The 24,181-nt window shown below is 44.5% G+C and overlaps 1 pseudogene; it reads right to left on the reverse strand.

Moving 5' to 3' along the window:
* Nucleotides 1-599: 599 nt before the first annotated feature.
* Nucleotides 600-23,519, reverse strand: LOC144506755 (inositol-trisphosphate 3-kinase C pseudogene; annotated as a pseudogene).
* Nucleotides 23,520-24,181: the final 662 nt, after the last annotated feature.

Raw genomic sequence — 24,181 nt, forward strand, 5'->3', positions numbered from 1 at the left:
GGGGTGGGGACCAGAGAGTAATCAGCAGTTGTGGGGGGGGGGGGGGGGGGGGACTGGCAGAGGAGGTGGGGGGTGATGAGCGATATCCGTATAGAGCGGGGTGGCAAGAGAGCTCCCACTAGGAGATTGGGGAGCCTGTGCAATGGCGCTCCAAGCGCCCTGCAGCTGGCTTCAGCTTCGCCCTGCCCCCTACTGGCGAGAATCGCTTCCAGGTTTTTTTTGCACTGAGTGCCGTAAGATTACGACTCGCAGCTCACCAACAAAAACCAATACCATTCTCTCCCATTTTTGTGCTCTTTCAGCACTAAGAATTTTTTTCGAAGATCGCGCCCTGATTAGAATTTCTTTCCGAAGAATCCTCCCCATGTCTGACAAATTTACTACAGATCTTTGAGGCGGTATCAGCCAGATTAGATGGAGGAGAACCAGTTGATGTTGTAGATTTGCATTTTAAAGAGGCATTTGATAAGATGCCACACAACAGGTAAGATAGGAGCTCATGGTGTTTCATAGAATCCCTACAGTGCAGAAGGAGGCCATTCGGCCCATCAAGTCTGCACCAACCACAATCCCACCCAGGCCCTATCCCATAACCCTATGTATTTACCCCGCTAATCCCCCTGACACTAAGGGGCAATTTAGCATGGCCAATCCACCTAACCAACACGTCTTTCGGACTGTGGGAGGAAACTGGAGCATCCAGAGGAAACCCACACAGACACAGGGGAACGTGCAGACTCCGCACAGTCACCCAAGCCGGGAATCGAACCCGGGTTCCTGGCGCTGTAAAGCAGCAGTGCTAACCACTGTGCCACCCATCGTTTCGACTGTCACCTGAGTTTCGGGAAGATTGGCACTGGATAGTTCCACCGTTTCCATTCAGCATCACCCTCCCGAGGAATTCCTCGCACCCTTCCCCCTCCCTGGAGTTTATCAGTGCAGTGCGGAACCCACCTGCCCAGGGTGGGGGTGGGAGGAGGTGGCCAACAGGCAAATTCTGTCGAGTGACACGGGACCCGAATATGGCAAACTGCAAAAGGATGGTGAAGTATTTCTAACATGTATAAGAGTCACGGCTGTGCGTGTGTTGCTGCAAGGTTGGTGAGTTGTTCTGTTCCGCATTTTTGAAAATGTTATTGAACAGACCTGGGGAATTAATCGGAAATATCTCTGCCTCTCTCCAGTGTTTCTGCTCGAGTTGCACATTTCAGAAAAAAAGTGTTCACTGGTTCAACCAGTCACAATGTTTGCTCTGCACCGACCCCAGGGAGCAGTGTCCATAGTTCAAACTCCCACTTCCCCCTGCTGAGGTCAGAGGTTAGGCATGGTGCTCAGGAATGACAACTTTACACAGCACCTCAAACCCCGGAAATCACAAGCGCGCTCTCGACTTAGCTTTCCTCACCCGCTTTTAAACTCGCACCACCAACCAACCCCCCTCCCTGCCCAAAACCACCCTCCCAAAGGAGCGATGGACCCCTTCAGTTACTGCACCAAGCTTCTGATCCAGTCAGAGGTGACGAGGATTGAAAAAGAGGAGTCCAACCACACCATTCCTTGTGCGTCATCCGAAAAGCGGCACACTTGGCGGGCTGAGAATGGCAGTCCCGAGGGCTGCAGAACCAGTCACCCCTCCACCATTTGGCTGATGATGTTGATGAGGTTGTCCATGCCCCACAGGTAGCCGTCCTCCCGATTGCCCTCCACCCAGGCCACCCGGTGGTTCAGTGTCGCGTGGTCAGGTAACAGCACTGTCTTCCCAAAGTCAATCATCCAAACCTTGGCCAGCTCCGACTTGTCATGGACGAACAGGAGAGAACTTCCCACCACCTCATGTGTGTTGAAGAACTCGGAGCCCTCCAGTGCTGTCCTCAGTTCTTTCAATCGCGTCAAGTAGTTTCTCAAGATGTTTCTATTGCTGTCCACAAAATCTTCCAGCGCCTCCATAACCTCCTCTTTGAGTCTGGTTTTCTTGAAGCTTGTACTGCAGGAACCATCAGCTTTCCTTATGCCTTCTATCCTGAACCCTAGTGTTGCAGTCGAGCTGAGTGTCTCCCGCCACTGCATGTAACGTGGCTTCAAAACAGCTTCCTGCTCGTGCTCCTCCTGCGTGGGTGCATTTGGATCCACTGCGATCATCTTCTCGTACATGTCTTTCCGCAGTTTGGGCTTCTCGCGAGCTTTGGTCAATTCCTCCTCAAGGTACGTCCTCACCCCCATCTTACAGTCCATGATTGAGGGGGAGTCAAACTCTGACAACAGATCATCCATCTGGTTGTAACTGTCACCATCCTTGTCCACCACTCCATAATAGCCTGGTACATAGGGACGCAGCAACGGGTCCTTCATCAGGGACTCCAAGCACTGGTGCTCACACTCACAGTACTTCTTCAGGATCTTTCCATAATCTCCAGCTTTAAAGTTACCTGCATGGCCTGCTAACTGCACCCAAGGATAGCGCTTCCTGAAGGAGACAACAAAGGGGGACCAGTGCACCATGGTCTTCAGCCTCTTCCACGTCTTGCTCCCCGGGCTGTCCTCCGGGCCCAGCTGCCGCTGCTGCGGGATCTCGGCGTCGCTGGCGGGGCTGCAGTCATCCTCGGATTCCTCGAAGGAGGAGGAGAGTCCGGCCGAGGACACGGACGATCCAGTGTTATGGAGGTAACGGATAGAGGATTGGCTAAGTAACAGGAAGCAGTGAATAGTGATAAAGGGGTCTTTCTCAGGTTGGAGGGCAGTAACCGGTGGAGTGCCACAAGGATCAGTGCTGAGATTTCAGCTCTTCACAATATATATTAATGATTTGGAGGAAGGAACAGAGCACACTGTGGCCAAATATGCAGATGGTGCAAAGATGGGAGGGAAGGCAGGATGTAAGGAGGGTATAAATAGTTTACAGAGAGTGGACAGAAAATTGGCAAATGGAATTTAATGTGGGAAAATGTGAGATTGTTCATTCTGGAAGAAAAAAGTGAGAAGGTGTGTAATAATTCTTGTTCACCAGTTACATTAAAAGTACCAACATGTTTGTTCACAGGTAAATTCTATAAAGAAGCTTGCAGCCTCAAACCTGCAGCCAGATCCCAGCATGGTTCTGGAAGAGAAATTCCTGCTTACCAGGAATTCTTACCAATAAGAATCCTGACAAAGAGAGATACACAATCAAAGTAGTGATACATTTTTTTGTTGCAAACTGTCAGTGTAGTATTTGATAAGATTAGCTTCTTCTGATAATCCTAGACCATAGTCAACTGGAATTTTTACAAGCTACCTAACCAAGAACAACTTTATCATCTTAAAACAGGTGACTATTGAAAAGACCATCATAAGTCCGAACAGCTGAGCCTCTCCAAAATCGATGGACCCCCAACCTGGCCCCTGATTGGTTTCCCAGGTCATGTGACCCTTAAAGGTACAATCACCGCAAGGCAGATAATTATTTAAATAGAGAGACAGCAGAGAGCTGCAGCAAAAAGGGACTCGGGGGTGCTTGCTTGTGAAACACAAAAAGCTAGCATACAGATGCAGTAGGTAATAGGGAGGCAAATGGAATTCTCATAGAAGAATCATAGAATCCCTACAGTACAGAAAGAGGCCATTCGGCCCATCGAGTCTGCACTGACCACAATCCCACCCAGGCCCTACCCCCATACCCCTACATATTTTGCCCACTAATCCCTCTAACCTACGCATCTCAGGACACTAAGGGGCAATCTTAGCATGGCCAATCAACTTAACCCGCACATCTTTGGGCTGTGGGAGGAAACCGGAGCACCTGGAGGAAACCCACGCAGACACGAGGAGAATGTGCAAACTCCACACAGACAGTGACCCAAGCCGGGAATTGAACCCAGGTCCCTGGAGCTGTGAAGCAGCAGTGCTAACCACTGTGCTACCGTGCCGCCGTGACTTTTATTTCAAAGAGGCTGGAGTATAAATGTAAAGAGGTGTTATTGCAACGGAACAAGATACTGGCTGTTCTAGCAGTGCAACGGGCTGGGAGACACAAGCGGAGGCCGTTTAGTGGGCTCCCCCCTGGGCGCCATGGCCCCCCCGCGTCTCCGGCCGTCGGAATTCTAGTGTCGTAGGCTCCGTGCCGGAAATCAGTGTGGAACTGATTAAAATATATAAATTCAAATTTAAATGTTATTAGTGTGCCTGGGACTGAAGTCTCTGGGCCCACTAGCCACCCCCCCCCTGCGCCCCCCCTCCTCCCCCCCCCCCCACACCCCGGCCAGGAGTGGTTCACTCCTGGGGGGTTTAACAACAGCTCCCCATTAATGGGGAACTGGTGGCCTGACCTCCCTGGAGTGAAGGGGGGGTCATGGAGGTCCCCCGGGACATCAGGGGTAAGGGGGGGGTCCCCCCTCGGCATTGCCAGCCTAGCCCCCTGGCACTGCCCAAAGCACAAAGTGGCAGTGAATAGGGAATTGAAGAGTATGTGAGCTTGGTGCTGAAGTGGGGAGGGCATTTTGAAGGTGCATTCACCAATCTTGACCACCCATGTGAGGCCATTGACTTTGAACATTTTCTCGCACTGCAGCCAGGTCATCAAGGTCAGACTCTCTAAATTGATCTCCATGACTATCTACTTTTATTGCCTTGACAACTTGAGGGCCTCTTGGCCCCCTGTGGACATGTAGCTCCTTTCCATCTCCAGCTCTGCATCTGAGAACCTAGGAGCATTCTCTCTGGCTTGTTGATCTATTGGTAGCCTTTTTCCTTTTGCAAACAATTCCACTGGCTGGTGTAACCTGAATGTAACTCACATTTCAGAGATACAGGCTGCCTTTAAGAAGTACAGGCTAGTTGTAAATCATACTGCAAAGGAATACATGTTAGGAAACCCAATTGTAATGTGGGGTTATAGGGTTAAAAGAGTCAATTTTCTGATAAATAAGAGCCTAAAAAATTAAAAAGGGTTCAAAAAGCTGTTCAATCTGTATGGAAGAACTTGCCTCTCCGAACAGCAATAAGACTCCTGATAAAGAGAGATACACAACCAAAGTAGTGATACATTTTTTTGTTGCAAACTGTCAGTGTAGTATTTGATAAGATTAGCTTCTTCTGATAATCCTAGACCATAGTCAGCTGGAATTTTTACAAGCTACCTAACCAAGAACAACATTATCATCTTAAAACAGGTGACTATTGAAAAGACCATCATAAGTCCGAACAGCTTAGCCTCTCCAAAAATCGATGACAGCCAGACATTACTTAGAAAGTAACATTTAAGTAAATGTTCTTGAAATCAAAGAGGACTGGATCTACTGAGAAATTAAACCATGATCAAAATCTCTTGGAACATAGAGAGGCTGAACCTAATTACAATTAAAATACTACCTCCATAACTAAGACATTAGTTATGCAGCCACAAGGGACACTATAAAAACTCAACTACACTTTGGATTTTTTAACAATTTCTTAACTTGTTATTGCATTTCTCAAGTTTTTAACCATCTTGTTAGGGACTGTCAGAACAGTCAGCAATCAATCAACAGCTATGCCATCAATAATAACAAACTTTATAGTATATGAGAAGAATTAAACATAGCAAACACTATTACTTTAACACTGTAGTTTATAATTGCTTACGCTATGAGCTCAGTTCTACATTTTAACTTCCATTCAAGAGTTCCTTTATACATTGAAAAATCTGGAAGGTTCATTCACTTTTCCTGGTAGTAACACAAAGGTACCTCATGGGACCCTGGAAATCAAAGAACAAAGAACAAAGAACAATACAGCACAGGAACAGGCCCTTCGGCCCTCCAAGCCCGTGCCGCTCTCTGGTCCAAACTAGACCATTCTTTTGTATCCCTCCATTCCCACTCCATTCATGTGGCTATCTAGATAAGTCTTAAATGTTCCCAGTGTGTCTGCCTTCACCACCTTGCCCGGCAGCGCATTCCAGACCTCCACCACTTTGATTACTCTTCAGTGTTCCAGCTAGTCTCCAAAGGCTGAAATTAAAAGGGGTCCTTCCATTAGCTTTGGGTTAAGCGATCCTCTAAATTCTCTTCAAAACCTCGTGACTACGAGCCTCTCAGATCAAACTTAGGCTACACTGCATCCTGATTATGGATTTAAACATCAGGATCACTCCTGGTTCCTACTGGTGCTCTCTGCTCCTACAGTTTCCATATGGTTGCTGGTGCAATAGATGATTCCCAGCTCCTGACAAAGGATTTCTCTCTGCCTGTTCTAAGCTGACTGCTTCTAAGCTACAGTAACTATGAAGTGTCGCTGCCACAAGGCTCTGTGACGATCATTATAGATTTCTTCCTCTCGCGACAAGCGAGGCAAATCTTTCAGCTTCTTTCCCCTCAGCAAATCCAAACTGAGCTCAAGCCTCACATGCATTCTGCACAATGACAGAATATTTTTTCTGCCTGACGAACATTTATTTCCTTTGGCTCTCTGAGTTCAGTGAGATGCAGTCTGCATCAGAGCAAAATTGAAATTGCCTGCTTCCTAAGCAGACATCCAGATAACTTAAACAAAATAACTTTTTACCCCTAGAGTCTACCTCTGAAAATATGGGATGGTCGCAAATAGAAATATAAATTAATTATTTTACCTTCAACATTACTCTTTGATTCTGTAACCCAAATTAATAATTTATATTACGAATGGATGCAATTAACTTCTCTCCAGACTTCCTGGTTCCACGAAAAGACCCACAGGTGGGTCACCCATTGTTTAATTTTCTTTTCACAATCAACTCTGACCTTGTAAGATAAACATAGCCACAGTTTTCCTTTACATGAGGGTTGTTTATTAGTTTCTTAGCCAGATGCCCCCATTTACCCACAGTTAAAACTGTAAAGACTGAAGCTAAAAGTTCTATTCTAAAACATCTGGGCCGGGATTCTTCCAAAAAAAGTCTAAGTCCCCAATTTCCATAGTTTTTTAGCGGGATTTTCAAATTGAATCTCCCACACTCTGAGCACCGCAGAGTGATTCATGCTGAAAGTCATGGGAAGGGCCTATTCCCCCTGGAGAGGCTGGCAGCACAGCAGGCCACTGTGCATGTGTCGATCTGACAGCGCCGAGATCGGCGCATGTGCAGAGACCCCGCACTGCCGGTCTCACGATCGCTGGCCAGCTCGATTGCAGGCCAGCCCCGCGACTCTCAATCGTTGCCCCTCTGATCTCGCCCCAGCCACTGATCTCTGGCCTCCCAGACGTCTCCAGGCCAGCTCTGATGTCCCCCACCATCTTGGACAACCCTGATCTCGCTGACCCCTGGCCAGACCCAATCTCCCTGACCCCCCCTCGGCAGTCCTGACCCCCCCCCCTCCCTCGGCATCCCCAACCCCCCCAAACCTGGAGGCCAGCCCCGATCGCCGTCCTCCTTCACTTTGTCCGCGATCCCGATTGCAGAATGGCAGCGGGACCCACCACCTCACCAACCCCCATCCCCACAATAGGCTATGCCCCCTCTGGACCCCCACCCTTCAAACTGCCTGATGCCCAGTGGGCAGTGTCAAGGTGCCACTTGGGAAGTGCCAGGAAGCCCAGCTGGCACTGCCAGGATGGCACTGCCCAGGTTGCACCCACCCTTACTCCTGACCTCCTGGGGGCCTCAATGGCCTCTGTTCCCTCTTGCTGAGTCGGCTGCCTGTTCCCTATTAGTGGGAGCAGTTGGCCCCAATAATACCCAGAATATCAATATCTGGCTGATACTTCTAACAAAGGCTATCCAGAGGATGGTAATACTCTCAGGTAGCTCCTTTCCTTTAGGGAGGGATAGTAAAACCTTCAGGCCCATGTAAGGTCCTTAATATTTGTCTTTCTCAACCTAAAGTTGAGAGGAATCATTTGAGAGGAATGCCTGATCTGTGATTGTCCCAAAAGGGGACTAGGATTACAATCCACCACAGAGCTAAGCTCACACACCCATGAACCCCCAGTGGAGCATGTAGTCAGTCAACAGCATGTTGAGCACTGAAGTAACCTACATTATCTGAGGTGTGAAACTCGCTGTAACAAATATATTGCCCGTTACATTTGTGTGAATGAGAGATCTTGAAATACTACCTGAAAGATCAGTGGAAACAGAGCAAGTGAGAAGGATGGCATGGACTATATTACACAGCCTGTCTTAGTGCAAAGTGCTGGAAGAGAAGCAAAATCGACACTTTGGGAATCTCTTGAGTTTATCTACCCTTGAAGCACTGAGCTTGGCAGTCTGATATTGTTTCATTTATAATACCCCTGCCATGCATGCTGATAAGATAAATACAGTTTTTATTTGAATTCACACTTCCCCAGAATGAATTTTAGTGATAGGACTAGCTGTGATGCTGGCCTGAAGGACTGCATGCATTTCTCCATAAATTGTATCAGGTCTGAAATCAACTGGCTGACCTATTCCATTTTGAAGGTCTAGGTTGTTTTCATTCGTTATATTTTGGAGTGCATGAGATCATAGATGCTAGTTCTGCAAAACTTGATGGGAGACGCAACATTCATGGTTGTCACACTCATTTGTTTTTAGCATGATTGTGAAATATCTAAAGGTGGATGTTCTTCAGACAAACACTGAGGTGAGCACATTGATGAAGATGAAATATGTTTGCAGAATTGCAAAATTGAGCAGTGTGCATCAACACAGTTTGGCTTTGCTTGTCACTTTGTTTCCTCTCAAAGAAATATATAATTCTTAAAGGCAAACTGATTGGATGTTTATGGGTTGAAAATGCAATATAATTGCCAAAAATACTCTCAGGCTATATAGAGATGTCCCCTCTGCAACAGTGCCCAATGGTAATTCATTTAGGGTGGCACAGTAGCACAGTGGTTGGCACTGCTGCCTCACAGTACCAGGGAACCAGGTTTGATTTCTAGCTTGGGTCACCGTCTGTGCGGAGTCTGCACATTCTCCCCGTGTCTGTGTTGGTTTCCTCCGTACGCTCCAGTTTCCTCCCACAGTCCAAAAGACGTGCTGGTTAGGTGCATTGGCCATGCTAAATTCTCCCTCAGTGTAGTCGAGCAGGTGCCGGAGTGTGGCGACGAGGGGATTTTCACGATAAGTTCATTGCGGTGTTAATGTCAGCCTACTTGTGACACTGACACTTAAATTAATTCATTTGTTTATTAACAGAAACTCCCAATATAATTAATTAATTAATTAATTCATTCATTCAGAGAAACTCCCAATAGTTATTCGTTCATTCTGGCGGCAGAGCTAATTCTGTGATTGGGGTCTTTTTTGGCAAAATTTTTAAAACACTGGTGGAAATTAGACTTGTCCTGAACACAAAAGGTGGGATTTTCCGGCCGCGTTCACGCCAAAACCGGAAAATCCCGCCCGAGGTCAACAGACCTTTATATGGTCCGCACTCTGCCCACTATGATTCGTGTGGCTGGCAGCACAGGAATATTCCCCCCAAATTGCGCTTAGAATTCTGGAACTTTCTACATGATTATGAAATTTTGGCAAAAATGCGACAGGGAAATCATTATAATCGAGCAAAAACTATAAGCCCAACGTAAAATAAAATAACAGTTTTGATCATTTTTATCATGTTATTATCCATAGTAATAGTGAATATTTAAAGCCAGACACAATGCATTTGTATTTAAAGAGATCAGAGAGATAGAAAGCAAGAAACAAAATCCAGTTAGCTGATGATCTGTCATTGGAATAAACGCTGGAATCCATTCTTAATGAGGCTGTAGCTGGTAATTTAGAAAATTGTAATGCAAGCAGGTAGACTCAACATGGGTTTGTGAAGAGAAATCACATCTGACAAAGTTATTGGAGTTCTTTGAGGATGTAACAAGCAGGGTATATAAAGGGGAACCAGTAAGATGTTGTTCATTTGGATTTCTCAAACACATTTGATAAGGTGCCAAATAAGATCAAACTGCACAAGATAGAAGCTCATGGCATTGGGGATAATATAGCAGCATGGATAGAGGATTGGCTATCTAGTGAGTTAGGATAAAAGGGTCATTTTCAGGCTGGCAATCTGTTAGTAGTGCAGTGCCACAGGATTCACTGCTGGGGCTTCAACTAATTGCATTCTATATTAATGGCTTGAAGGAAGAGCCTTACTGTATTGCTGCTAGATTTGCCGACAATGCAGATATGTAGGGAAGCAAGTGGTGAAGAAGATATTAAAGGTTCTACAAAGGGAGTAGAATGGTTTAGTGAGTGGGCAAATGTTTGGAAGATGGAGTCTTTTGTGGAAAAATATGAGGTTGTCCACTCTGGCAGGAAGAATGCAAAGGCAAAATATTATTTAAATGGTGAGAGACTGCGGAAAGCTGTAGTACAGAAGGATCTGGGTATCCTTATATGTGAATCATAAAACATTAGCATGCAGGGACCACAAGTTATTAAGAAGGCAAATAGAACGTTGGACTTAATTTCAAGGGTCAGAATTTTACGTTGAACATGCGGACTCGCATGTGACTCTGGGTCGGGCGCATGCCCACACGTCATTGTGCTAGTGCGCAGCATTATGGCGGACCGGTGTGCATGGGAGTGAAACACACATCTGCCCCGCTGACAATTAAACCCATTAAGGATCCAATTAACAGTGAATTTATGTGGCCAATCGGCCTTCATATTTTGTGACAAACTCCATCCATGGTGGGTGAAAATACCTGGATTGATATAAAAGAAGATGTTTGATGTGTTATGTGCTCTGCTGCCGGGTGCTTGGGTTTGCAGCATTGACATAGTTTGCAGCATTTAGTTTGAGCTCATTTCATTTTTACAGCTCCCTGAGGCAGTTCCACGGCACTGTTAGCCTTCAGGGAACTCCCAGCCAGCAATGCTGAGTCTTTTATCAGCGCGTGTTTCATGCTGGCGAGCAGTTAATTCACCAACCAGCGTGAAATTGCAGTCGATGGCCAATTACAGTTGGAAATGAGTTTTGCGTCAGCTTCTGAACCTGTCAATCGTGCAGTTATTGAATATATCCAAGGGTGAGTTAGACAGGTTTTTAATATACAACGGAGTCGAGTGTTAGGTGGTAGGCATGAAAGTGGAGTGAGTGCCACAATCAGATCAGCATGATCCCATTGAATGGTGGAACAGCTCAATGGGCCGAATAGCCTACTCCTGCTCCTATTTCATATGATGTAGGATGTTAAATTGCAACCACAACTGCAAAATGATCATATAGATCTAGGACATCAGCAGATTGAGCAGTAGGTAAAAAAGAAAACTTTTGCTCGGTATGGTTAGAAGAAATAATTCCCTTTTGAACTTTCCACCTCTTCGAATTCTAACATAAATAGATGATGTGACCATTCTGGACTGTAAATCAGAAAATACTTGCGGGATCTTTAGCTGAGATCATTTATTTTTAATCATAGAACTGAGTTTGACTTTAAGTCGTCCAATAAACCCCAAAGCTGACTGAATTTATGTTTCTCTTGTCCCTTCAGGGACAATGAACTACGGAGAAGATGACGGCAAAACTACTGCTGATGCATGTCAGTCTTTTCAAAGTTACCGTAGCACAAATGAGATTCTTCTTACAGCACAGTAATTCTGATTGATCAGTAATAACCATGTGGGACCTTGTTTGAACTGTGTGGATAGGGGTCCTCTGTTATGATCTTCAGAGCACTCTTGGTCAGTTGAAGAGAAAGGAAACCTTTTGTTTTTAGGTCCAATGTCTAAATAAATGATGAAAGGATTTATAAATATTTTATGCCCCCCATTTTTGTCTGTATTAACTGGAATTACTACAGCTGAAAACAGCAAGTCTACCATCAGTTACTGCTGGAGCTATGTTATGCATCAGTGGTATAGTCAATAATGACCGTGCTGCAAAAATGAAATAGATATAAACTTATTGCCTTCATATTCTGAGAACAGCTCAGGTGATATTGACTCATGGGACTAAGTATATGATTATTTTATTCGGTATTCCCATTTGCTGAGAGGATGAGGGTATTTCCAGAACAATGGAATATTGTGGAATTCCAGCAAAACTGACCGAATAGAGATAACAATCTCATGGTACGTCTTAGTGAATTTGTCTACGGCATTTCTGTCATGACTTGAGGCCTTTCTTTGTTTGTCATAAAATATACTTCCTAAGAATCTAATACAGTTTTCACTTTATTGAAAAAAATCCATATTCTTGAAAGCATTCAAGCATTTCAAGTGGTTACTGTGGTTACTGTCTGATAAAAATGATCTTCTATTTTTGCCCTACATGAAACACAGCTAATTTGAGCTGTCAATAAAACTGTGAATTTAGGACACCCTGCTGAGATAATTACAACTTGCGGAAAGCAGCCAAGCATTCACAAGACATAAGAAAAGTCTTTGCAGAATTTTCAGCAAACAGAAATAACTGTGAGCAAAGAGTTTTTCCAACACTCACTACCACCAGATGCAGCCTATTTTCTTAATATTTAAAGGGTTGGTGTTTTAAATAACTTCACATTTTAACATTTCTACAGGCCTTACCTGCCCTTTAAAGCACTTACATAGACTCTGGAATTGTGACTCCCACACTGCATGTTAAGACCCTTACAAAGCAAACATTGGGTCTGTTCGAACTGAACACTGAATTCAAATAATCCTGCCAACTTCAAGTTTACCTCCTGTATGGTTCCTTTCTTTCCTTCCCTCTATTGGTAAAAATTGGATCTGTCAGAAATGGGGTTCCTACCCGTTATTTCGGAAGCTCCATGGAGTCTCTGCAATTCTGCAAAGGTCCAGGCCTATTTTCATAAAATTTGTCTTGTAGAGGGCTTGACATTTAAAAATCAATATTTATCTTCAGTCAGCCAAGTTTATGATGATGGTCCCCAACTGTTTGATAAATTTACATACAGAGGAAAAAACAGCCGAAATAGTAGTTCCATTCATAAATTACATTGAACAGTCTTCTCAAAACATTGTGCAAATCTAGATATTGTGTAGGCAGCATCTCCAATGCTGAATTTCATATTGACATAACCCCTCTGGTTTATATCCATACAAGCTATTTAGCTGAATGTGGGCCTTATTGATTTTGAATATAAAGCATTTCATGGTTCAAGTTCAAATACATATGAATAAAAGGTATCTTCTTTGGGGAGTTGAAATTGGCAGAGAGCTTGATGCTAACATGCTCTGAACTGAGCTTTTCTCCTTAGTTTCAGCCAGTTGCGGGTTGTTTTAATTAACTGTGGTTCAGCTTTGAAAATGATTTATTTATTGCCAGGAATTCTACTGAGTCAGCGGGAGGTTAATTAAAAAGATATTTGGTGCGGGTTGTGGGGGGTATATGTCTAGGGTTGGGTAGAATGGGGAGGGGAAGCAGAGATGTTTAACAAAATAACAAACATTCAGAATGGAAATATCATACAGAGTTGATTGTGTCTTTCCATTTGACTGGTCACTAAAGCTTCCAGGTGCACCCTTTAACCTGAATGAACAAACAGTTTAACATGTCCTTCGGGGTGTCATTTTCTATGTGTAAGACATCTGCAGGATGAGCTTTATAAGACATGGAAATGATATCACCCACGCACCCTAAAATTTCTTTTTTCTCTATACTGGGTGACTGAATTGTACCAGGCGGATGAAATATGATGTTATTCAATAACATCTTGACCCTCTATAGGCTGAGAATTTTGTCCCCAAGTCAGGCAAACCCGACCTCTGTTGACAGGTGGGCTCTGGGTGTGGAGTGTGGGGTTTGGAGGAGGGTTGTTGGCTAGGGCAACCCCGGAATTAATCCATAGATTTATGGACACAGAATTAATTTGTTGCAATGTTGGCCTCTATGCCCAGGCACTGTGTTTAATTAAATAAAGTATTCACATAAAAAGCCCTCCAGCCCTCACCCCTTGCTCCTCACCTCCCACACACACTCCCTGTGCCCCATCCATGCCAACCCATGCACTCTACCCACTCCATGGCCCATGCCCCCATGCCGACTTAATGCCCCCTACCCATTCCATTGCCCCATATCCCCATGCCAACTCAGTCCAACTCATGCCCCCAACACCCTTTTCCCTTATCCCCTGTTACTCGGCATTTAATTTAAACACCTTGCAAGCATTCCAGTTTAATGAAACAAACAAGGACAGTAATTCAATTATTTCTTTATTTAATACTTCTGCTGCCAACTCGAACATAAACAGCTGCAACTGAACATGAACTCTCAACTGAATTTTAACTCTAAACTGCACATTAACTTTAACGGAACATCAACTTTAATTATTTAATTGAAAATAGATACTACCGAGTTTAGGAAAAACGTTGGTCAAGAAATATCGATGTAGAATCTATCTTCTTCTCTGAGGGAAATTGCTTCAGGGCACATGCTTCTTACGATGGTTGGTCTCTTCTGAGTTATCGCTGCCAAACAAAGGCTACAATGCCATTTATCTACAAATCCTTCACTCATTTTCAGAAGATTCTCTGTCATCCAGCCAACTGTGTAACCAGAAACCAATCACATGGCTCGAACAGCCAATGGAATTACTTGTGAACGACGCTATTACACTTAGCTCATCTGACATGCACCACACATAACGGTAGTAAAATCCGATGCCACAATGTCTGTTCAAATGTAAACAACTTCCCTGATTTAGTCAATACAGAAAGCGTCAGGTCACAGCTCCCAGACTAGAGCCTTATCCAGAGCAACTTTACGAACTGTTTTAATTATAAGTTGACCAAAAATCTCAGCATGCTTAACTCTCAGCCAGAAAAGCCATTTTAAAGCCACTATTGCCATTATTGTTGTTAAATTATTGTTTTAGCTGTTCTTTCTCCATCTATACCCTCTATGCTAACTCATGTAGTATTCTTGTATAGTTCCTTGACAGCTTTGACACTTCCTGGATAATTTTGACAGGTTTGACACTTCCTGGAGAGCTTTCAACAACGAACAAAGAACAGTACAGCACAGGAACAGGTCCTTTGGCCCACCAAGCTTGTTCAACTTTCCTTCATAGTCTACATCGTCCAAACCAGGCAACATCCTGGTAAATCTCTTCTGCAGCCTTTCCAATGCATCAACATCCTTCCGGTAGTGTGGTGACCAAAATTGTGCACAATACTCCAAATGAGGCCTAATCAAAGTCTTATACATGATGTGGAGTTGCCGGCGTTGTACTGGGGTAGGCACAGTAAGTAGTCTCACAACACCAGGTTAAAGTCCAACAGGTTTATTTGGTACCAGTCTTATACAGCTGCAACATGATTTTTCAATTCCTATACTCAATGCCCTGACCGATGAAGGCCAGAATGCCATACCCCTTCTTGACCACCTTGTCCACCTGAATTGCTGCCTTCAGGGAACTGTGGATCTGCATGCCTAGATCCCTCTGTATGCTAATATTTCTCAGGGCTCTACCATTTACTGTATCCTTTCCTTCTGCAGTAAACCTTCCAAATCGGATCACCTCACATTTGTCCGGGTTAAATTCCATCTGCCATCTTTTGGCCCAGGTCTCCAGCCAATTTATATCCTGCTGTATACTCTGACAATCCTCCTCACTATCTGCTACTCCCCCAATTTTTGTACATTCTACAAAATTCACTAATCAGACCACCTACATATTCCTCCAAATCATTTATATATATATTACAAACAACAGAGGCTCCAGCACTGATCCTTGTGGAAAACCGCTTGTCACAGACCTCGAGTTAGAAAAGTATCCTTCCACTGTTACCCTCTGCTTTCTATGCCCAAGCCAATTTTGTGTCCATCTTACCAGCTCACCTTGGATCCCCCTGACTTCAGCCTGCCATGAGGAAATTTATCGAACGCTTTACTGAAGTCCACGTATATAACATCCACTGCCCTGCCCTGGTCAATTATTTTTTTCATTTCCTCAAAGAACTCAATCAAGTTTGTGATACACGACCTCCTCTTCGCAAAACCATGCTGCCTATCGCTAATAAGCCTATTCTCTTCCAGATGTGAGTACATCCTGTCCTGAAAAATCTTCTCTAATAATTTCCCCACCACTGATGTAAGGCTCACAGGCCTGTATTTTCCCGGATTGTCTCTTCTGCCCTTCTTAAATGGAGGAACAATGTTAGCCACTCTCCAATCCTCTGGTACCTCGCCCGTGGCTAAAGAGGATACAAAGATTTTGGCCAAGGCCTCAGCAATTTCTTCCCTCATCTCTCAGCATTCTGCGATAGACCCTGTCTGGCCCTGGGGACTTGTCCACCTCAATGTTTTTCAAAACCTTCAAGTCCTCCTCCCTTTTTATCTCAACATATCTTAGAATGTCAACATCCTCTTTTCTACACTCACCATCTACCATATCCTTCTCCTTTATGAATACTGATGCAAAATACTCACCCACCTCATCTGGTCCACACACAAATTCCCTCTACTGTCCTACCCTCTTCCTCCCAATATAAGCCTTGGGATTTTTCTTAATCCTTCCTGCCAGGGACATTTCATGGCCTCTTTTTGCCCTCCTGAGTCCCCGTTTAAGCTTTTTCCTGCTATCCTTGTATTCCTCAAGAGCCTTATTCGTTTTCAATTTCCTGAAATTTATGTATGCCTCCTTCTTTTTCACTAAGTTCACAATATCTCTTGTCATCCAGGGTTCCCAAATCTTGCCATCCTTATCCTTCAATTTTATAGGGACATACTTGTCCTGAATTGTTAACAACTGACATCAACATATCGGATGTGGATTTACCCTCAAACAACCGTCCCCCGTCTATGTTCCCTAGCTTCTGCTTAATACTGCGTACTGGTCTTCCCCCAGTTTAGTACTTTCTTGGACTACTTCTATGCTTTTCTACAAGTGTCTTGAAACTTATAGAATTGTGATCACCGTTCCCAAAATGGTCCCCCACTGAGCCATCAATCACCTATCCAGGCTTGTTTCCCAGAACCAGGTCTATGATAGCCCCTTCTTGAGTTGGACTGTCTACATATTGCCTCAAGAAGAACTCTTGGACACACTGAGCAAACTCTGCCCCATTCAAGCCCCTGGCACTAAAGGAATCCCAGTCTATGTTTGGCAGATTTGACAGCCGGATAGCTCCTTAACATTTCCTTGACAGCTGCACATTTCCTGGACAGTTTAACATCTCTTTTACAGTTTGACAGTTCCATTGAGTTTGTGCATAAACATGTTCACTTTTAACAATCCCAATGGGTACCTTAACTCTCCCAAAAGATGACCTACATCTCCCAAAGGTGTCCCACTACCTTATCCAAAAGGGTGCCTTACCTCTCTATTGGCCATTATGGCTATCCATAATAATCCAGCAAGCTCAGACCTCCTCTTACCCTTTCTAATCTGCACACTCCATGCTCTTCCAAAATCCCACTGAAGTGGAGCTGAGTTAAATGGCCAGCTGCCTCTGTGAATCGCACATGCGCAAATTCCAGAATCCCCCCCCCCCGCTCCCCCCCCCACTCCGCAAAGGTGGTAATGCTGGGTCTGACAATAGGATTTAAGATTTCTGGCCATTTTGAGGATTTTCATAATGATGATGAAAATCAGGGCCACAGCATCTTTAACTTAATAAAACGTCTCAAAGTGTTCCAAAACTTTACACCGAGTCACATAAAGAGATAATTTGGTAAAAGAGGTAAGTTTTAAGTAGTACAGATACTCTGGATGGTTGTGGGGCTGGAGAAGATTACAGAGATGGAGAGGACAAAGCCATAGGAGGATTTGAAAACAGGGATGAGAATTTTTAAATTAAGGCTTTGCTTAAATCAACTTACTTTGGCAGCAACTGTTTAATTAAATGAAAATGGTCCTATGACCTCTGGTGCTGGTCTTACAATGCTTAAGATACAGTGACATGTTGGTTGAAGGATGAATACACAGGATCTCCTTGAAGCAGTGCAGTATCTGCTTGAAGAGTATACTTTACCACCTGGACTCTTTGGCAGTTCAAAGTGATAAACTTGACTTTTGCGAGGAATGTTTGTCTATAAAAGAACGTGTCAAGCAGAATCCCTTCAGGGGATAGAAATGAGGATCACACAAGGATCCCTTTCACATGGTGTGAGAGGCTACACATGGAATTCAGATTGCTGAGAGGGAAATCAAGGCAAACTATAAATCCCATAAGTTTATGGGAAATTGAGGGCAGATGCTGCAGCTAAATAACCAGTAAATATTATCTAGTCAGGAGTGTTGGAATTAGTTATTGTTATACCATTGCACAGCATTTTGAAAGGAAACGCCTTTAAATTAATCAACCGTGTTTAGAGAGGGTGAAAATTTCAGAGACGATTTCATTTCATGAGAATGGATTTATGATTTTACGACACGATGCATGAAGACATGGAACCTCGGGTGAAACTGCACCATAACTGTAATGAAACGTGCCAACAGCAGTGTAATCCCAAAACGTTCGACTTGTAAATGAAGGCTCAAATGTAATAACTGTTATTCTTTTTTTCAATGCTGGTGCATTAATCATAATGTGGAGATGCCGGCGTTGGATTGGGGTGAACACAGTAAGAGTTTTAACAACACCAGGTTAAAGTCCAACAGGTTTATATGGTATTTACTACCATATATACCTGTTGGACATTAATCATACACAGGGATTGGTGAAGCAATAATGTGGGATCTTTATTTTAAGATAAGTCTACATGCAGATAAAGCTCTCTGGGAGATGAATTATGCTACATCTGGCAAGGGATTCTCCCAGTCCGCTGCGCTGCTTGAATAGTGCAGTGGGCCAGGAGACAACAGCGGGGGATCTTTAGCGGGGTTCATGAGGGCATCAGGCAGTCTAAAGGTTAGCATCTACAGGGATTTCACATAGAACCAGCAAATGATGCATCAGCACTGATTGTCTGACAGTCACTTTAACATCACCCACTTGCACCAATGATGTCTTCAGTCCTCATTGAAGACTCAACATACACTATAGGCATGCATGCTTCTTAACTCCGCTTTCATCTGTAATGCTTACAATTAATCCATGCGTCGTGATACAGGAGAAGATAGTCCACAGTGAGAGGGAGAGATCCGGGAACAATGGGGGAGAACCCAGTCCTCTTCCCCTTCAAAGAGGAGGCTGCTGAGTTGTTGCTGAGGACACAGACCGTTCCTGTGTGAAAGGTGAGATTGGCCTCCTCAGCAAGCCAGTGAGGATGCATCCTGTATTCAATAGCCACACATGGAGAACAATTACGAGTGAAATCTGCTCTATTTCAGATACCAGCAAACGACCAAGGATGTCCTCAATCCAGCTCATCAGCCCCAGCCCACCTCAGAGGAGGAAGCAGACCAACTGTCTGCTGAAGACCCATTACACATGTACCCACCACCAGTGCAGATACACACATTTCGGTGAGGCCTAGTTCTAGAGTAGGTTCGGGTCCACTATCCAACGATCACCTCACCGACACATATCCTCAGCGGGTGGAAACTGTGACAGCCAAAGTCTCTGACACTCGAAGAACTGCTGGAGATCAAGCTCCTGCTGAGTCCAACTCTGATGGTCAGCCTCTGAAGTCGGCCCCACAACAAATGTATAGATTTATCTATGTATTTATTATTAGTGTCACAAGTAGGTTGACATTAACATTGCAATGAAGTTACTGTGAAAATCCCCTAGTCGCTACACTCCATCACCTGTTCGGGTACACTGTGGGAGAATTTAGCATGATCAATGCACTTAACCAGCACGTCTATCGACTGGGGAAGGAAACCACGCAGACACGGGGAGAACGTGCAGACTCTGCACAGACAGTCACCCAAACCGGGAAGCAAACCTAGGTCCCTGGTGCTGAGAGGCAGCAGTGCTAATCACTCTGCCACCGTGCTGCTCAGATGCAAAGAGACAGACAAGGGAAGCAACAGGAACAAAGGCAGTGCCTGCATCAACATGATAGTTGGACATTGCACATGTCAGACTTGCATCAGAGGATCAGATAATGTGTCTTCAAACAAATTGTTCTTGGAATATTATTGATTATCCTGATACAACTGCATTAAAGTTTGCGGCTGTTATAGGTATTCATTGTGACCCAGTTGCAGTCATTTCAACCAAGTGCACTTTGCAATGGCCTACATTTAATGGCTGTCAGATTTTGATTACACTGTAACTCATTGTTGAGAACCATTGCCTTTCATACTTGCCTGAACTGTTTACTTCATGTTTATGGTTCCAGTAAGAAGTCTCACAACACCAGGTTGAAGTCCAACAGGTTTATTTGGAATCATGAGCTTTCGGAGCGCTGCTCCTTTATCAGGTGAGTGGAGGTAGGTTCACAAACACAGCATAAATAGGCAAAGATACAATTGCAAGATAATTACAAATTCGAATGTGAAGAATGGCTGGAATGCGAGTCTCCACCATATGTTTATGGTTGAACATTTTTCTTTTATTCATTCCTACTCTCCACATGAATGATGCTGAGCAATGGGAATTGGTGACGTTTGAAATGTCTGTTAGACGGCAATGAGTGTGATATCGAAGGCGTGTGCCAATCCCAATGATGTCGGCCTATTGCGTGTGAGAGGATGTTAGTTTGCACTTGAAGGGATGTCTAGTGTGGCTTGACAGAATCCCAATGTTAGGTCACAGAAGGACAGTCGATATGGATTTCATTAAATAACTATGCAATCAGTGTCTGAGATTAAATATCGCATTTTGGTATCTGCGGTATAATGTGGGGAACTATAATAGGATCAGTAAGAAATCTCACAACACCAGGTTAAAATGCTACAGGTTTATTTGGTATCACGAGCTGTTGGGCTTTAACCTGGTGTTGTGAGACTTCTTACTGTGCCCACACTGTGGCAGGACTTGCAGATAGTGAGGAGCATTGTCAGAAGCTACAGAAGGATATAGATAGGCTGGAAATTTGGGCAAAGAAATGGCAGATGGAGTTCAATCCTGATAAATGCGAAGTGATGCATTTTGGTAGAAATAATGTAGGGAGGAGCTATACGATAAATGGCAGAACCATAAAGGGTGTAGATACGCAGAGGGACCTGGGTGTGCAAGTCCACAGATCCTTGAAGGTGACGTCACAGGTGAAGAAGTTGGTGAAGAAGGCATATGGCATGCTTGCCTTTATAGGATGGGGCATAGAGTATAAAAGTTGGGGTCTGATGTTGCAGATGTATAGAACGTTGGTTCGGCCGCATTTGGAATACTGCGTCCAGTTCTGGTCGCCACACTACCAGAAGGACGTGGAGGCTTTGGAGAGAGTACAGAGGAGGTTTACCAGGATGTTGCCTGGTATGGAGGGGCTTAGTTATGAGGAGAGATTGGGTAAACTAGGGTTGTTCTCCCTGGAAAGACGGAGGATGAGGGGAGACTTAATAGAGGTGTATAAAATTATGAAAGGCATAGATAGGGTGAACGGTGGGAAGCTTTTCCCCAGGTCGGTGGTGACGTTCACGAGGGGTCATAGGTTCAAGGTGAAGGGGGGGAGGTTTAACACAGATACCAGAAGGACATATTTTACACAGAGGGTGGTGGGGGCCTGGAATGCGCTGCCAGGCAAGGTGGTGGAGGCGGACACACTGGGAACGTTTAAGACTTATCTAGACAGCCATATGAACAGAGTGGGAATGGAGGGATACAAAAGAATGGTCTAGTTTGGACCAGGGAGCGGCACGGGCTTGGAGGGCCGAAGGGCCTGTTCCTGTGCTGTATTGTTCTTTGTTCTTGTTCTTGTTCACCCCAGTCCAACGCTGGCACCTCCACATCATGGCTGTAATAGGATGAAAGCAATGCTCCAGCACATCTCCCGAGTGCCTGTGAGTATTTCTGCTGGTATTAAGTTATCATTGATTGCCCTGTCATTTCTGACAGGGCCATATCTCTCCCAGATGCCAAGGCAGTGCCTAGGTGTTAACGTGGGAGGCTTCCAATAAGGCAGGGTCATGAGCAATTGTCCATAATCAACGATGGCCTTTCAGAAGTACTCCCTGTGCTGACAAAGGTAACCTAACTCGCAGGTTTACGTCAATGCAGTAGAGCTGTAGATCACAGCGTCCTGAGGAGCAACCGCATCATGGGGCTCAGTGTCCGGATTAATCATACATGAGAGATGACATTTGGAGAGGTGCTGCTGTCCAGATGTAACTCCGTCTTCGGATGGTTAAGCGATAATCATTGACGGATTATTTTTCTGAGTGCTGCCTTGCTAAGCTTCTGTCATTCTGTCATGAGTGCATCGATTGCTGTCGCATTTCTGCCTCTGGAAGGCTGCAATAACTAATGAAGTGATAGTGCCATGCTTAAAAGGGCTGCACCCTGTCCACTTGCTTCAGATTGAGTGCTGGTGGAACGTTCATACCATTACAGAACCGTCAGACACTCCATAGGGTGCTTTGCCTTCCAGAGATGAGGCCATCATGAGGCTTAAATGTGACTCTTCGTTCTGAGATTGATAATCTTCAGTAAGATGTTGAAGATGATTTTTAAAAAGGCATTATTGTCTACCCTGCATTAAAGGGACAGAACAACTGTGCTTGTATCAGTATCTTTTCACCTTACTCCTCCTGGAACCTTGTCGTTGTAAGGGTGTCACGAGCACATCTTCTGCATCATGCTCAAGCACGATTAAACAGCCAGCATAATTAAGAACCCCACGCATCCCAGACATTCTCGCTTTCACCTTCTTCCATCGGGAAAAAGATACAAAAGTCTGAGGTCACGTACCAACCAACTCAAGAACAGCTTCATCCCTGCTGCCATCAGATTTTTGAATGGACCTACCTCACATTAAGTTGATCTTTCTCTACAGCCCAGTTATGACTGTAACACTATATTCCGCACTCTCTCCTTTCCTTCTCTATGAATGGTATGCTCTGTCTCATAATGCGCAAGAAATAATACTTTCCACCGTATACTAATATGTGTAACAATAATAAATCCAAACAAATCAAACAAATCAACTCATGAGAATCATTACCCTTTTTGCAATCATTCCATACTAGTCCCTCCTGAGCTGAGGAGACGTTTACCTCCTTCATGCCTCCATGTGGTAACTCATCCCCTCTTTGCAGTGCTAGGTTGTGGAGAATGCAGAAAACAACAATAATGTGGGACACCCTCTGTGGAGAATCCTGGAGAACCCCATCTGACCAGTTCAAAAATATGAGATGCATCTTTAAGTGGCCAATTGTCTGCTCTATTAAGGACTCTGTGGCTGAATGTGCTGCATTGTATCTCTCCACAGATGCGCTATGTGGATGACATATGGGCATCATTATCTTTCAGGGATACTCCTTATCACCAAGGTGCCAACCCAGCAAGTGCTTAGGGCCCTGAAATATCTGTGGCAACTGTAAGTGACTCAAGATGCAAGAGTCATGTGAGCTTCATGGGTACCTCTCGCAAACACGCATTATTTATTTTCAGTGATCACATTCAGAAAGTGGAATTATTTTCTATTAAGAAGTCTTACTGGCTGCTGCCAGGGAGCTCTCAAGGCCACGAGTGTGCAGTCGATGGTACCCTGTTCCTGTAGAAAGCCTGAGATTGCACCAAATCCCACAGCTCTGGCAGCCTGGCTTGCTTCATCCATGCTGAACTGCACGTAATCGTCAGCTTTACTGAAAAGGGCATCAGTCATCTCTCTTATGCATCTACGAGTGGATGACTATGAGATTCTGCAGAGCTCCCCAGTGGAGCCCTGGAACAATCTGCTGGCAAAAAAGTTGAATGCCATAGTTACCTTTAGTGCAATGGGAATTAGATGGCCTCCCAGTCCATGTGGCTTGATATCCTCATGGAGATTGTGGTGAATATGAGCCACCACATCCTTAGACAAGTGATGGCATCTGCAGCACTGTCTTTCACTCATCTCCATGAATGACAGGCATCTTCGGTAGACTCTTGATCATGCCAGACATCCCTGGATTTGGTCTCCCCTCATCAACATTTGTGTCTTCCTGAGACCCCACAGGCTCTTGGCCCTCAGGGCAATGCTCTTCTCTAAGCTGTGCCAAACTCAGATGGGCCTAACTTTTCCTCACATCAAAGCCATCATGAAATTGCCTGTATTCAGCCCTCCTTCTTATATCTGTGGATGAATAGATTTGAGAGATAATTGCATCTTTCACTAGAATGCTCTCCATCAAACCAGGAGGTGTACAAGATTATGAAAAGCACGGACAGAGTGTATAAGGAGCAGCTGTTCCTCTTAGTTGAAGGATCAGTCACGAGGGGACGCAAGTTCAAGGTTTGTGGGGATATGAGGATAAACCTTTTTACCCAGAGGGTAGTGACAGTCTG

The sequence above is a fragment of the Mustelus asterias genome, chromosome 18 (assembly GCF_964213995.1).
Source record: "Mustelus asterias chromosome 18, sMusAst1.hap1.1, whole genome shotgun sequence".
Taxonomy (NCBI): domain Eukaryota; kingdom Metazoa; phylum Chordata; class Chondrichthyes; order Carcharhiniformes; family Triakidae; genus Mustelus; species Mustelus asterias.